Below are 14453 nucleotides of genomic sequence, written 5' to 3'. Positions count from 1 at the left end.
AATGTCCTTTGGAGTTTTTGCTGTGCATTATGATAACTTATAGTATCACAAGGCTTTTTAAATTTAAATGACTTTAAATTATATAAAAATTTAATTTTAATTCCTCAGCTACATTAAAGGCTCAATAGCCTCAAGAGGCATATTAGACAGCCAAGGAGGACAGCATATGATAATTTCCATTATCATAGAAAGTTTCACTGATCAGTGCCAAACTGAAGGTTGTTCCGTTACCAAATGAAAATGAAAAGAATATAAGGTTTACTCTAAAACAAATCAAAATGTAAAATCTTGACCTGTCACCTGTAAAATTCCAGCCATTTTTGCTCAGAAAAACAACAAACATAGGTCAAGACAACATGATACCACCAAGAAAGGAAGCTTACATACCTTCTTCTCAGAGAAGTGCTGCGCAAGCCCAGCCTCAAGTGCGAGGTGGCAGGCGTGGGCTGAGAGGCAGAGACGGGGAGCACTGAACGGCTGAGGCTAAATCGAACAAGCCCTGCGCTCTTTGCGCTTCACTCCACGGCCATGGTCATCACCCTGTACTCCTATCAGTCGATCTCCTGGCCTGATGGGGAAACTAATACCAGTGAGAAAAAGGTTTAGCTGATGATGTGGAGTGCACTTTTATATCCCATCTGGAATACTCAACTCTGACTATTCAATACAAGTAACAGCAAGCAAAAAAAAAGAGTATTTATTAGTGAGGAAGTTAGGGTCTCCAGAGAAAACTGAACTAGTAGGATAGATAGATAGACATAATTTCAGTGATATATATGTAAGATGAAGGGGGACCCCCAAAAAACAGAATTTATTAAAAATTGCATACTTATTCTTACATGTTTAAACTTTAGTCACCTTCAAAGTACTTTCCGTTTGATGCAATAGACTTATCAAGATATTTTTTCCACTGCTCAAAACAGTTTTTAACTTTGAACTTGTCGATTTTCATGCTTTTGGTGTTTCTGCTGTTTTTTGTTTCACCTCTTCCACATCAGCAAAATATTTTCCTTTGAAGACTTTTTTTATCCAGGGAAACAATACCAAATAAAAGTCACTCAAAGTGAGATCCAGTGATTAGGAAGGGTGGGACACAGGGTTCATGTTGTGTTTCGTCAAAAACTGTTGAATACTCAGCGTGGTGTGGGCAGGTTGCTTGTAAATTGCCCATCATGAAATGGGCAAACACATTGAAAGTCTTCAAAAAAATTCAGGGAAAGCCAAACACAGCCTCTCACAACAACGCCAGCTGGTACACTGATACAGATGGGTTCCCAGAACTCTCACCTGCGTTACAAGGGGCCCACCCTCCAGAAGATCATTTTAGTTTTTTGGTGCCCACCCCCATAGACAGAGAGGTGGCGGGGGAGAGATTTTAAGGAACTGGCCTCTGTGATTGTGAGGGCTGGAAGGTATGAACATGCATGCCAGCGGAAAACTCGGGGGAGAACTGGCATTGCAGTTTTGAGGCTGATGACAATCTGAAGGCAAAATTCCTTCTTTCTGGGAAGACCTCAGGCTTTTCTCTTAAGGCCTTCAAGTGATTGGATGAGGTCCACTTACATTATGCAGCATAATCTGCTTTAGTCAAAGTCTACTGACTTAAATGTTAATCTCATTGTAAAAAATACCTTCACAGAAATATGTAGCCTGGTGTTTGACCAGACAAGTAGGTAGCATAGCCCGGCCAAGCTGACACAGAAAATTAACCATTCCCAGAGGAAAAAGGTTGTGAAATCTTTAGCTCCAGATCCCTAGCATGTGGGGCCTCTCGACCAGCCCCCTTTCTTGTTCCTCAAACCCCCAGCGACACCAGTGGAGACTGCAATGGCAGTGATGCTGTCATTACAGCATGTAATGAAGGCGGACTTAACTGTGGTGGCCGCCCATCACCTGACTCACATTGGTTTGTTGACAGGGAGTTTCCATGAGTTTTCACACGGGGACACCTGATGCCCACACCGAGATTCCTCTAGGCCAAGGGCACAGTGAGCATCAGTGAGCATCAGCCTTTCTCTTTGCTTCTGACTCCCCCCTGCCAAAGCACACCCAACTCTGAAAATTGGAATTACATTTTGCTGATTATACGACCAATTGGGAAATCTGAAAAATACAGGAAATGTTTGTCAACTACTCTGGGCATCTCAAAACATCAGTCCTGCTGGAGGGAGAAGGGCTTTTACTGAAAGAGCCCTTCCTGGCCTCTAAGCCCACCCTGATTTTCCCCTGGGCTGGGTATATGGAAAAGAATTTGCTTCCTAGAAAAAAATAATTCTTTCACACCATGTTCTTTGTGTTCTATCAGAGATAAGATTACACTTCCACTAACATGCTCCTTTTTCCTAATTTTATATTCACAATTGATGAATATATAGCCCGCAATGGTATTATCTCAGTGACAAGAGGGACTTAAGCTCTATGTCTATAGAAATCCTTCCTCTTTATAATAATATTAAATATTCAGGCAGCACTTTTCTGGACTGGTTTCCTTTACCACATTTAAAAATGTAATCATAAACTTTGTGAATCACAGGCACTAATATCCAACTGCAACTTTTTGTATTTGCTTTGGCATGGTCCCTGGGAAACCCTTTCTAAGTGTTCGGTCAGAGAAGGCATCCCACTGGCGATGTTACAAGCCATATTCTCGGCATCTGTTTATTTCACAAGACATCACTAAACTCCATGATTACCGGTTACTCTCAACTGTTGATGAGAAAAGAGTATCAAAAGTACAGTTGCTTAAACCCATGAAAGCATTGGTTTATTTCCACTCTTGATGCAGACTTGGGAAGATTCCATGAACCAAATCCTATCATAATAGGGTGTCAGAGGAAGTACGAGAATTATATAAAATGAAGGTGACTCAGTTTCCAATAGTCAATGTCAATTCAGGAAATGAAACCAGTAAATTCATTTACATGGGGTGAAAAAACAGATTGGGAATATGCCCCTCTACAACTTGGCCTGCTATCCACCCTTCCACATTCTAGACTCATCTCCTGCTACGTTCACCTACTCTGTCTCACATCTCCCCCTTCTCAGATTCATCCCTCGGATTAACCCAGCCCATTCCCAGTTTTGGACCCACCAAAGTCCTATCTGCTAGGTACTCACTACTCAAATCCCATAAGCCTCCTCAGAGCGAATCACTTAGAATTAATCTCTTCTCCTCTGTCCTTCAAATATATTGTCTTTACCAGATTAGAGCCTTTATCACATTTCAGTTTGGGGTTACTTATGTATCTTTCTCGCAATTTGTGAGCTCTGACTCAAAAATTTACTGTATGTCATTTTCTTTCTCTCCCAGCACCTAACACACCATCTGCCCAAATGTTTAAAATGGAGTGGGATGGAAAGGAATGGAAGCAGCTGCCAAGAAGGGCAGGTTCACAGGCTCAAGTTAACCTGTGAATACAGCTTTTAGGAAGGCCCAGTGATTCTATAACATAGCAGGAGGTCTTTAGGACACAGAAGCCCAGATACAGGAGAAAATGTCCTTAAAGAAAGGACATTTCTCTACACGGAGAAGTAGAGGAGGATGCAGGGAATGGGGGGGCGGGGGGCAGGTAAAGAGACACTTCAGCGAGGACCAGGCTGTACTCACTATCCTAGAATTGCCTCTCATTTCCTGTACTTGCAAATAGATTCTCCCAAGATCCAATTAAATGGATCTTCCCCAGCCAAGTGCAGCGGTAAACTATGACTATTTCTGAGCACATGCTAAAGCAAATAATAAGTTGTGTTTAAGGCTCTTCCATACACATTACCACATTCTGCTTTTATGCACCCTGTAAGGTAACATGGTAGGGGTTTTTTTTTTCCCTTTCTATTTTGCAGATGAAGAGAGAGAATGTCAGACGTTAAGTAATTTCACTAAGGTCACATAGGCAGTTTATGGAAGAGCAGGAACTGTACCTCAGGCCTTTTTGATTCCTGTTTCAGGAGTGGAGGCGCGGACTACACTCCCACTTTAGTAGCGGTAAGGATTCCAAGCCTCGACCACCACTCACTACTTCTCCTGCAAACACTGTGGAGTTGGGAAGGGCAGCGAGAAGCCAGGGTGTGGCAGCAGGGAACGCTCAGGCGACGCAAGGAGTGGGGCAGGTGCGGAGACTGAGCCCCAAGTGTTGCCTTTATCACGTCAGGAAATTGGGACTTCTGCTGAGCCTTTTCCTCTAGAAGCAAAGTGCAAGTACCTCCTTGACTAAGGTCCTGGATGTTCAACCACAGGCGGCGGCCACTTTTCATGGGCAAGACTTGCTGACAAGTTCGCCTAATTCAGTATTGTGACATTTTATGGGAATTATCCAAATACTATTGCCACAGAGCCATGATAGGTTGGGTAAGAAAGATGGTCCAAAATGCAAGGCAAGGCTGGTCATAAAATCTTTTTTTGACTCTCTGGCATTTGGTACAAAAAGGGAAGGAGACACATATATTAAGCCAACCTGTAACACATGTGAATTATACATCTGATAACAAGAGGGAAAATGCATGCTTTTCATACGTAAGATTTTGTAGTGCTGAGCAGGTCCTCAGAGTGAGTGGATGTTGGAAAGTAGAAGACCGGAGATAAACCAGAAGAATCCCACAGATTCCTAAGGTCGAGAAGGAAAAGAGAAAAGCAAACCAAAATGATGGAAAGAGATGACTAAAAACTGAGACAGAAGAAGATTAAGGCTCTGCAACTATGAATATCTGCTCATCATAAAAAGATTTTGACTTTTTAACCTAGGTTTCAAGAACAACATTTCATAAATTATCCCATTTAAACATTATCCCATTTTGCTTTGGTAGGTTTAAAGTATACAAAAAGAGCTTAGCTTTTTAAATCAAAAATATTAAAATATTTAGTTTATGGAGGTGGTGGGACTGTGAACAATTTTTAAGTTTACGTAATTTTAATATTGTTTGGAATATGTTTATGTGAATATGTACAAGATCTGCCAGGAAAAGTCCAGCCATTGTTAATACAACAAGAACAGTTTGCACAACATCAATGTAACTTGGCAGCTAAATAGAATGGACTGGAGTTCGCATGCATGAACAATGGTGACTTCACTGTACTAATCAGTGCAGGTGGAAGACGCTGTTGAGTGAGTGAGCATGTGTACTGTGTGGCTGTCACATTCAAAATGACTGAGACAGCAGAGCAAGGAATCTGCATCAGATTTTGCATTAAGCCTGCACATTCCTCCCCAGAAACTATTCAGATGATTCAGAAGGCCACAGCTGTAGGCAAGATGAAGATGGTGATGGCAGCTGTATCGCAACAACATGCCTGCTCATGCATCACATCTCGTGCAGAGTACTTTGGTGAAGCATCGAATCACCACGATGACTCAGTCCCCCCGCAGCCCAGATTTAGCACCCTGTGACTTCTGGCTTTTCCCAAAACTAACACTACCATTTAGAGGGAAAAGATTTCAGACTGTTGATAAGATTTAGGAAAATATGTTGGAGGCAGCTGATGGCGACTGGGACAACTGTGTGAGGTCCCAAGGTGCCTACTTTGAAGGGGACTGAGGTATTATTGTCCTGTGTACCATGTTTCTTGTATCTTCTTCAATAAATGTCTCTATTTTTCATAGTATGTGGCTGGTTACTTTCTGGAAAGACCTTGTAAGTCTATGTGTGTGCAATGTCTATGTGTGTGGACATGTGTAATATATGTGTATGTGTGTAATATATACACTTACATATTTAGAAAATAAAACTATATATATACATATATAGTACATGTCTATGTATATGTATATATGTATGTATACATGTACTTTTCTTTAAGAACACTGGCAAAGACCAAGAGATCTTAAGCAGGTTGTGAACTTTGGGTTCACTAGCCCACATAGAATAATATTTTAGCTAAAAACCAAATTGTTAAGAAGAATAAACAGCTAGGTTGCTGTTGGTCCAAAACAACAGATATAGGAAAATGCACCAACCCCCACAGGTGACAGCCACAAGGAATAGAAGCAGGAGAGAGATTGGCCTTTCGATTTGGAAGAGGGGCCTGTGGAGAGCTGTGGGCCATAGCTAATTAAAAGAGCCAAACAGAAAACGTTGAACTACCTCCTTTCAGATAGAACCAAACTACTTCCTTTGATTAAGAGGAAGAAATTAAAGACTTTGTTACAGGGTTCTGTACAGAATGTATGTCTTGATGAATGTGTTAATACCAAATTAAATCAGATTCGTAATTACTGTTAGACAAGGAGAATCTAGAGGCAACTTTTTGACCCTGGAAAAAAACAAAACAAAATCAATTGTATTTTATTCCAAGAAGTAAATCCATTGTTATTTATTTATTACTACTTCTTGCCTATTTAAAAGAGCGTGGAGGGTTGGAAATTTGATATAGCTTTTGGTTAAAGTCAGGCATAAATGCTGTTGAAGTAGAAATTAAAACCAGAAAAGAAGAAACAAATATCCTAAGCACAAAGGATAATTCAGTTACTGTGATTGAGGTCTAGGCTTGGCCCTGAGCTTCTTGGCAGTCAAGACCAAAAGGAAAACACAGTGGGTTACACAATGCCAATGAAAGAGAGCACGCAAATGCTTCAAGGGAGAGAACCTTTCTTCCACTAATAAATTTTCCAGAAATCATTCATCAGTAGGTTAAACAATAATGGATAACAGTTGAGGTCTTGTGGAAGGAGCTTGCGTTTGTATTTCTTGAAAAAGTGCTCTTTTTTATCTTGGCATAAATGTATTATTTGCTCTTACTTATGAAAGGTTAATTTGTATGCTAGTGATGTTAAAATCGTATTGTTGAAGAAAAGTGTAAAAGACCATGGACAACACATTAGGGTCTTACTCTCAGGTATTCATGTGCAAACTTTACCGTTTTAATCGAAGCCAGATGCCAGGCCACAGTGATTTTCATCTCAAATCTACTATAGGATATAATGAACTACTTCTGTCTTCATGAATAAGTGAGCATTCTCCAAAGAGTTTTAATGTCTGTGGGAATTTAAGATAGCTTGGACATTTATACGAGGATATTTTATTACAGTTCACAGTGTTTTGGCGTGCAGCAAGTTTATTTCCATTTTAATGTCAGAGGAGGGGGATGGGTGGGTCCTCCTTCCTTAGGATTGTGCAGAGAAGCCTCTCTGCAGAAGTGTTAACACGGGTACATGGGAAAAGGTCTCGGGAAGGATTGATAAGTAGAGATAAAGGCTTATCCCAAGAGACAAAAAGGGGCGGAGGAATACAGTTACCAAAGGAAAGTGGGCTAACAGACACTTATGAAGAATACGAGAAAGACGTACAAGAGGATTTTCAAGGAAAAGGTGAATTTTAAAAAGAAATGATCAAAAATTGCTAGAAAGCCTATTTTAAAGCTAGAGCTGAAGAACAAATGGGAAAAACTCACAGAGGCTACAGAAATTCTATAGATCAAAGGGGTCACGTAGAGTCTAAGATGTGCAGTTCTAGAATGTGTAATATACGAAGTTTATGCCATGTAGGAGCAGGAATGATTGTATCCACATGAGGATTTAAAACCTGTGGCTGTTGCTGTCATAGCCAAACAAAGTGCTAAGAATGGAATTAGATATTATAGGAGATTTGGTAGAGAAACAAGGGGGGAAAGAGAGATGATGAAAAGTAGCAGTATCGATAGGAAAAGCAGGGATTTGGAGTTGGACCTACTTGGATGTGAATCTTTTTTCACCACTCACTGGTTCTGTGATATGGGACTAATTACAGAAGTTCTCTAAGTCTCACTTTTTTCATTCATAAAGTAAGCATAACAGTAAAATTATGAGGAGAGGTAAATAAAATAATACTGAAATCACCTAGCCCAGTGCCTTCCACAAAGATTATTGATGCATTTATAGGGATGGCATGGGGGAAATAGAGAGTAAAAGAGGGGAAAAAGAAAGGAAGGACAAAAGGAAGGGAGGAGGGAGAGGGAGAGAGGAGGGAGGGAGGGCTTTACTTAGGGAGCCTGCAAGGATATTCAGACAGTCGAACAGAATGGTGGAGAAAGCCTATGCTGCTTTTCCTATTGGATGTCTTAGAGCAGAAACGCCCCTTAGAGATTATTGAATTCAACTACAATTCTACGGAGAGTTAAACTGATGCCCGAAATGGTACTATTCAAGGTCACATTGAAAGTTGGCAATAGGTAAAAAATCTACTATGGTTAGTTCAGAAAAGAAAATTGGGCAAGGTTGGATGATTTCCTTAGGGCCGTCAGTGGCGGGGGCGGGGGGTGGGGGAGTGGTCAGCACCAGCCTTGGCTGGCTTAAATTACAAAAACTCAGTACCTGAATTTTTTACTTGATTTTGGCCTAGTCACTTGAAGACTCTCTTCTAAATTTAATGAATAGTGCTTCATATTCTATTTAAATATAGTAACCTAAAGAATCTGTTGAACATTTTATTCATTATAAGACTGCTAAGACTGAGCATGTACCTCTTTGGAGGGAATAGTTGCTACCTCTCTGTTACTTTAACCACCGTCTTTGAAGACACTTTAGTCCCGACATGTCAATTAATAACAGAATCATTGGTTCTTGGCAGCCAGTGCTTCCTGACACCTTTCCCCTATTCTAGCCAAATCCTAGCAACCACAATCACAGAGATACTTTTTGACTCCCTATAACCTCATTGTTGTTTTCACAGTGTAGCCGGAAAGAGTATTTCTCAAAGAAGAAAAAAAGATTTCTTTTTTTCTGAGGAAAAGAAATGTTTCAGCCAGTGAGGCCCATTGTTGAATGTTTATAGAGAGTGTAATAATATGTCTCAGTTCTTTCTTTGTATTAAAGTCCAAATCACAAAAAAATACTTGGAATGGGATTTTGTTTATGCTTGTGTTTTTACATCAGTAGATCACAAGATCTACTCAGGCTGACTTCATCTGGGGACATGACAGAGGTGCTTCGTTCTACTACCTAATCGGATTCCTGCCTTTAACGTAGAAACCCAAAGGAGGCTCAAGGGAAGTAAGGTTTCATCTGAGTCCTCAAGAATGGAAAGAAGTTCACTAAACACAGTGGTGGGAAAAGGTATGGGCAAAAGCAAAGAGGTGAGAAAAATCACAGTTCACCTAGAGTGGAGGAAATGATTGCAAAGATTGGCTATTGGGAACAACAAAACCACTGAGATTTTAAAAGTAAGAAATGGACGAGTCCAGATGACATTTTAGGAAGATGAATTGGACAATAATGTGTAAGGTGGAATCAGAAAGCTAGAGGGCCAGTTCGCCGACCCTCGCGATAAGTCGGGTAAGTTGCATGAAGACCGGAACAAGCAGTAACGGGAAGAGCTGAAAGAGAAACGTTACATAAATGGCAGCTGAAGAAGCCTGGGGAGTCAGAGAAAATGAAGAATCAAAGGTGGCACCGAACTAAACCTGGACAAGTAAGAGTAAGATATCACTACAGACAGAAATTGGAGAGCTGATTTTACAAAGACAACGATGAATTAATTGATAATTTTCCCAAAGTCACTGGTTCTCCTACACAAATGCTTCTTTACTGCATTACTTCAGTCTCCAACAGTCCAGGTTTGTATTTCCCAAGGTTTAGTCCTTGACTTTCTCTTTTTCTTTCCTATTCTTTACCCCACAAACAGTACACTTATTCCCATAGCCTCAACATTGATGTGCATGTTCGTATTCCTCAATTCCTACCTACATGTAGCCTTAGCTTAGTCCTGAGTTCAAGCTCCACTCCAGCATGCTAAGGCTACCACTTGGACACACATCCACCATCTCAAGCTAACGTGTTCCGAAGTAAGTGAAGTAATGGCACACAACCAAGCTGAAAAAGCAAGCCTCCACTTTCAACCTATATGGTCAATAGATCTCCATCTTTCTTTTACTTTGGAATCAACTAGGAAGCATTTGAAATTCATGCATAGCTGGTCCATAGCCCAGAAGCTAGGTTAGGAGAGGGCATATATGTATGCTTGAAAACCTTCACAGGTCTTCCTATCGTGAAATGAGGATTGAAAATTACTAACCAATTATAAGATTGATCAGTGGACCGATAGCCCAAGGTGTGGAACAAGGATGGGACAATCAGGAGCTGGAGTTAGGTTATAGGACAAAGCTCAGTGTCTTGAATGAGACAACCCCAGAAAACATGTAGAAGGGTTTGGATAACAAAGATTAGAAATGGGTTTCAAGTCAAAAGCAGGGGTGCTGGACAGCAAAGTAGTGAGAAGCAGAGGGAGCATTATGGTTCGGACAGGGATTCCTATGAACGCGATCCCCAGACCGGCAGCTTTGGCATCACCTGGAAACTTAGGAATACCAAGCTCCTCAACCACACCTGACCGACTGAATCAAAAATTCTGGTGGTGGTCAAGCAACGTGTGTTTTACCAAGTCCTCCAGGTGACGGTGATGGACAAGAAAGCTTGAGAACCTCTGTTCAGGGAGCTCAGAGAGCAGACAGGAGGAAAGGACCTAAGTAAAGAACGGGGTACCTGGAGGCCTTAAAGTGTTTCCAGATTTCATGGAAATCTTATTCATTAACCATTCCCTGTACTACACAGGAAGTTGTATCTAATACTAAGGTATAGACAGCACTCTCTGACAGCAATGAAACAAAATTAGAAATCAAAACAAAAGTCTGTAAAACAATACAACTAAAATCATACTTCTAAATAAGTCATTGAAGAAATAAAAATTGTACTAGGAATTATAAAATACTTAGAACTGAATGTTGACAAATATACTACATATAAACTTGCACAATTCCAATAAAGAGATATTTAAAAGAGAAATTACACATGTATATGAAATATGTATATTAGAAAAACTTGGTATTAAAAATTGATGAGTTAAGATTCTAAACACAAAGAAAATATATCATTTTCTAAATTTACCAAATATAACTCAAGAAAAAGAATCTGAAGTTGAATAGGATTACAACCCTAATATAAAGGGTTCTCAAATTGAGAACCTCAGACCAGAAACAACACATCTTGGGAACTGCACATTCTCAGGCCCCACTCCTACCTACTGGGTCAGAGTATCTGGGGGTGGGGCTCCGCGATCTGGGTTCCAGCAAATCCTGTCGGTGATTTGGTGCAGCTAAAACAATAAAGCGCACCCTATAGTGGCAGCTACAGAAACAATATCAGTTATTTTTGTCTCTGGTTAACCCCAGAGATCTTGCTTGTAATCATTATGAAGGTCTGAATGGGTTTCCATAGGCGACGTGAGTGACAGTCGCATTACACGGACTGTGTTAAGATGGTAAAAAAGTCTGGGATGCCCTGTGCCCTTCAGGATGGTGGCCGAGCTCAGATCTCTGGCTGGTCCGGCCTCCAGCTTTGAATCCAGGGGATCTTAGTTGTCTGAACGGTGCCTTAAAACACCGCCATGTTTGCCTTAATGACATTTCAAACAAGCTGTGGTCAGAACACCTAGAAGGACAAAGATCTGGGGTTTTTATGTTTATTTTTATTTTTGTGACTGCTTCCTAATAACTGCTGTGCATGTGTCAGAATTTCCTCTGAAACTTGGTTATATCGTAACTGGGTAGTGAGATGGCAGAGGAAAGGAAAATCCCTACTTGTTTCTCTTCATGGATACCATTACCAACCAAAAAGAACCTAATTGTCGTATATGACCAATTAGTCTGGGCTAGTTCCCATTTAGTGGACATAAGAGAGAATTAAAAAAGAGAAATGGAGCCCTAGCTGCTATAGCTCAGTGGATTGATCATAGGCTGCAAATTAAAGGGTTGCTGGTTTGATTCCCAGTCAGGGCACATGCCTGGTTGCAGGCCAGGTCCCCAGTGGGACCCATGTGAGAGGCAACCACGCATCAATGTTCCTCGCCCTCTCTTCTCCCTCCTTCCCCCTCTCTCTAAAAATAAATAAATAAATTTTTTAAAAAGAATATAGGATTTAAAAAAGAGAGAGAAATTGAAAACAATGAGTGCAATGAGACAATTATTTTAAGAAATCTTATAAATGGGAGCAGAGATTAAGGGCCATGAGTGGTCTGGAAGTGTGGGGGGCAGGGGTGACGTGAAGGCCAGAAAGTGAGTAGTCAATAAAGTAACCCTCCCTATCTTTTCTTTTCTAATCTTACCCAACACATTGAGAGCATCACAAAGAAAAATATTGAGTGATGCTCAAAAAACACATGAAGATGGTTTCAGTAGTTCACACTCTTAATCCATCATAGTCCACATTTGAACGTGCACATGTGCAATCTATTTATCATCCCAAAGAGTTTCGCAAATTAGGAAGTATATTTAGACCAATAAAGTCAGTTTTTAAATGTTTAAAGTTTAAAGCAGGAAAGTCTTGGGCTTTCCATCCGGTATTTATTATTCCCTTCTAGCTCTATGGGATGCCACTGCCCCTCAACCACCACGGACTTCTGGCACTGTTCGTTCTTTGGAGGACTTTGTTTGCAGGACTTCAGGTCACACGAAGATTGGATAGGAGAGAGGGACTATTCATTAATGAATGCTTCTCTTTTTTCAAATTGCAATCCTAATCCATTAGAACGTTTAATTTTCTTCTGTAATAAATATGCCCCAAGGTTATTCTCCCTGGTGAATTAGCTGGGCACAAATTAATCCTGAGTTTCCATGTCCTGACTTCACGATTTTTTTCTTTTACAATCCACTGCCTGGCAGAATTCTCCTACTGAAGACTGACTCACACAGACTACCGGATTGGACATTCCAATTAAAAGACTGAGTCTCCTCAGCTGACACCAGTTATTGAACAGAACTAATCCAAGAAAGGTGAGTCCTAAATATCTATTCTAGTAAAAAGGCTTAGTCAGCCAAATTAAATTGAGTATACTTAGACCAGGCACATTCTAAACATTTCTAACCCACTATCCAGATGTTTCCATAAAAACATCTCTAAATTGGTTCCTTTCAGAAAGCATAATTTTGAAACTGATGAAAATGAACCTCTGTTTTCATCAGATCTAATGAATTAGTCTACCTTATTAAACAAAGAACTTGTTATTCTGCATCTGTTTTTTCTCATACAAAAAGGTCTCGTTTTAATAATAAAAATAAATACTTGAATCTAAGTAGTCTTTTCTCCAAGGAAGTCACAATTTCTATTCATTTTTAAATCTAATTGTTTGAAGACAGTCATTGGTAAAGTATGAGAATCCTTAATATGAACCTACATTTGACTAACTTTGGTTTTTTTAAAGGACCTTCACACTCATTCTCTCAGCACCTGTGAGACGGACAGGCAGGAGTCACCGCCACATTGCAGATGGCACAGCTAAGGTTCAGAAACGTGAGGCACTTGCTTAAGCTCCCACAGCTAGTAGGTGCTCTATGTAAACCCAGTCATATGACCCCAAACTCCAAGCCCAACAGTCTTCCATCACTTTCTTCCCACTTGAGTAAGTAAGCAGAAAATAGTGGCTCCACCGTACCGTCCCTGTTGCCTAGGGGTTACATATCGATCTTTTCTCTGTGGATTTAGTGATTAAATTCCAAATTGGTCCTACTGAATGAATTGACACAAACACCTTAGAGTTTTTATTTAAAAAACAACACTTGTCAACCCTCAAAAAAGTTCACAGTTCAAACATAATAAAGTTTAGAAGTAACAGACACGGAGGGGGTGGAAATAGGAGTGAGGTGGGGAGGGCTAGGGGGTTGGGCTGGGATGGAGGTAAAAGGCAGAAAACTTTACTTGAACACTTAAATTTCGAAAAATTAAAATTAAAAGAAAAAATATTTCTAGCTATGGTTTCATTCATGCCAATATGTTTGCATAATATTATACAATATTTTAATTTGTTTAATATTAATTAAACAAGAAAAAACTCTAATATAAATGCATCAACAGTTAGGAAAAATAATGTACATTTGTTAGAAAAGAGATGGAGCAAGAGTCTAATAAAGTCGTGCAATTGCTGTACAGAGCCCATAAGGCTTTCAGTTCAAGGTGACAGACGAAGCACATATGTTTAGTTTTATACCTTCCCAAAGCCCACTTGAAAATACTTTAAAAAGTTTTAAAGAATAAATCCCCAAAAGCACTGGAAACAAGAAAAGGTATAATCAATAGAGCAGAAATTTTGAGAAAATAAAAAGCAGATGAGATCAGACGGATGAAAAAGCCCAAGCAGAGGAAACTGCAAACACATACTAGATGTGGGAAGAGCCGCCATAGGAGATGTTGGCCCCTAAGAACAATATCTGCCAGGTGGGAACCAGGAGCTCTGCTCTTACAATTGGGGGATCAGAGTGGATGACAAGCTTACCAAAACAACAAAGTAAAGAAGTAGCAATAGAACAGCTGAGCTGGCTGTGTCCCTTCTACTGACTATGCAAGTCTGCCTGGGGATTTTGCTTCCAGGGGATCTAACTGGGTAGGGCTCCCAGGACAGGGCAAGACATGGCAGCAGGGCCACGCCTGAGGGAACGCCGGACATCCGCACACACGCACACACGTACAGGAAGGGGAGCAAATTCCACACTCAAACATGTC

The 14453-nt window shown here is 40.4% G+C and overlaps 1 long non-coding RNA gene across 1 annotated transcript in view; it reads right to left on the bottom strand.

Annotated features, from left to right (window-relative positions):
* Positions 1 to 391: 391 nt before the first annotated feature.
* The window catches only part of LOC118995416 (uncharacterized), a 118575-nt gene continuing 104513 nt past the window's right edge, over positions 392 to 14453 (bottom strand). The window contains exon 4 of the long non-coding RNA XR_005068268.1: positions 392 to 580. This is a non-coding gene — a long non-coding RNA (uncharacterized LOC118995416). The remainder of the gene's footprint in view (positions 581 to 14453) is intronic.

This window comes from Sturnira hondurensis, unplaced genomic scaffold, assembly GCF_014824575.4.
Source record: "Sturnira hondurensis isolate 20B ecotype Veracruz unplaced genomic scaffold, ASM1482457v3 Scaffold0010128, whole genome shotgun sequence".
In the NCBI taxonomy this organism is placed as follows: Eukaryota; Metazoa; Chordata; class Mammalia; order Chiroptera; family Phyllostomidae; genus Sturnira; species Sturnira hondurensis.
This window is presented reverse-complemented; position numbering and strand designations above follow the sequence as displayed.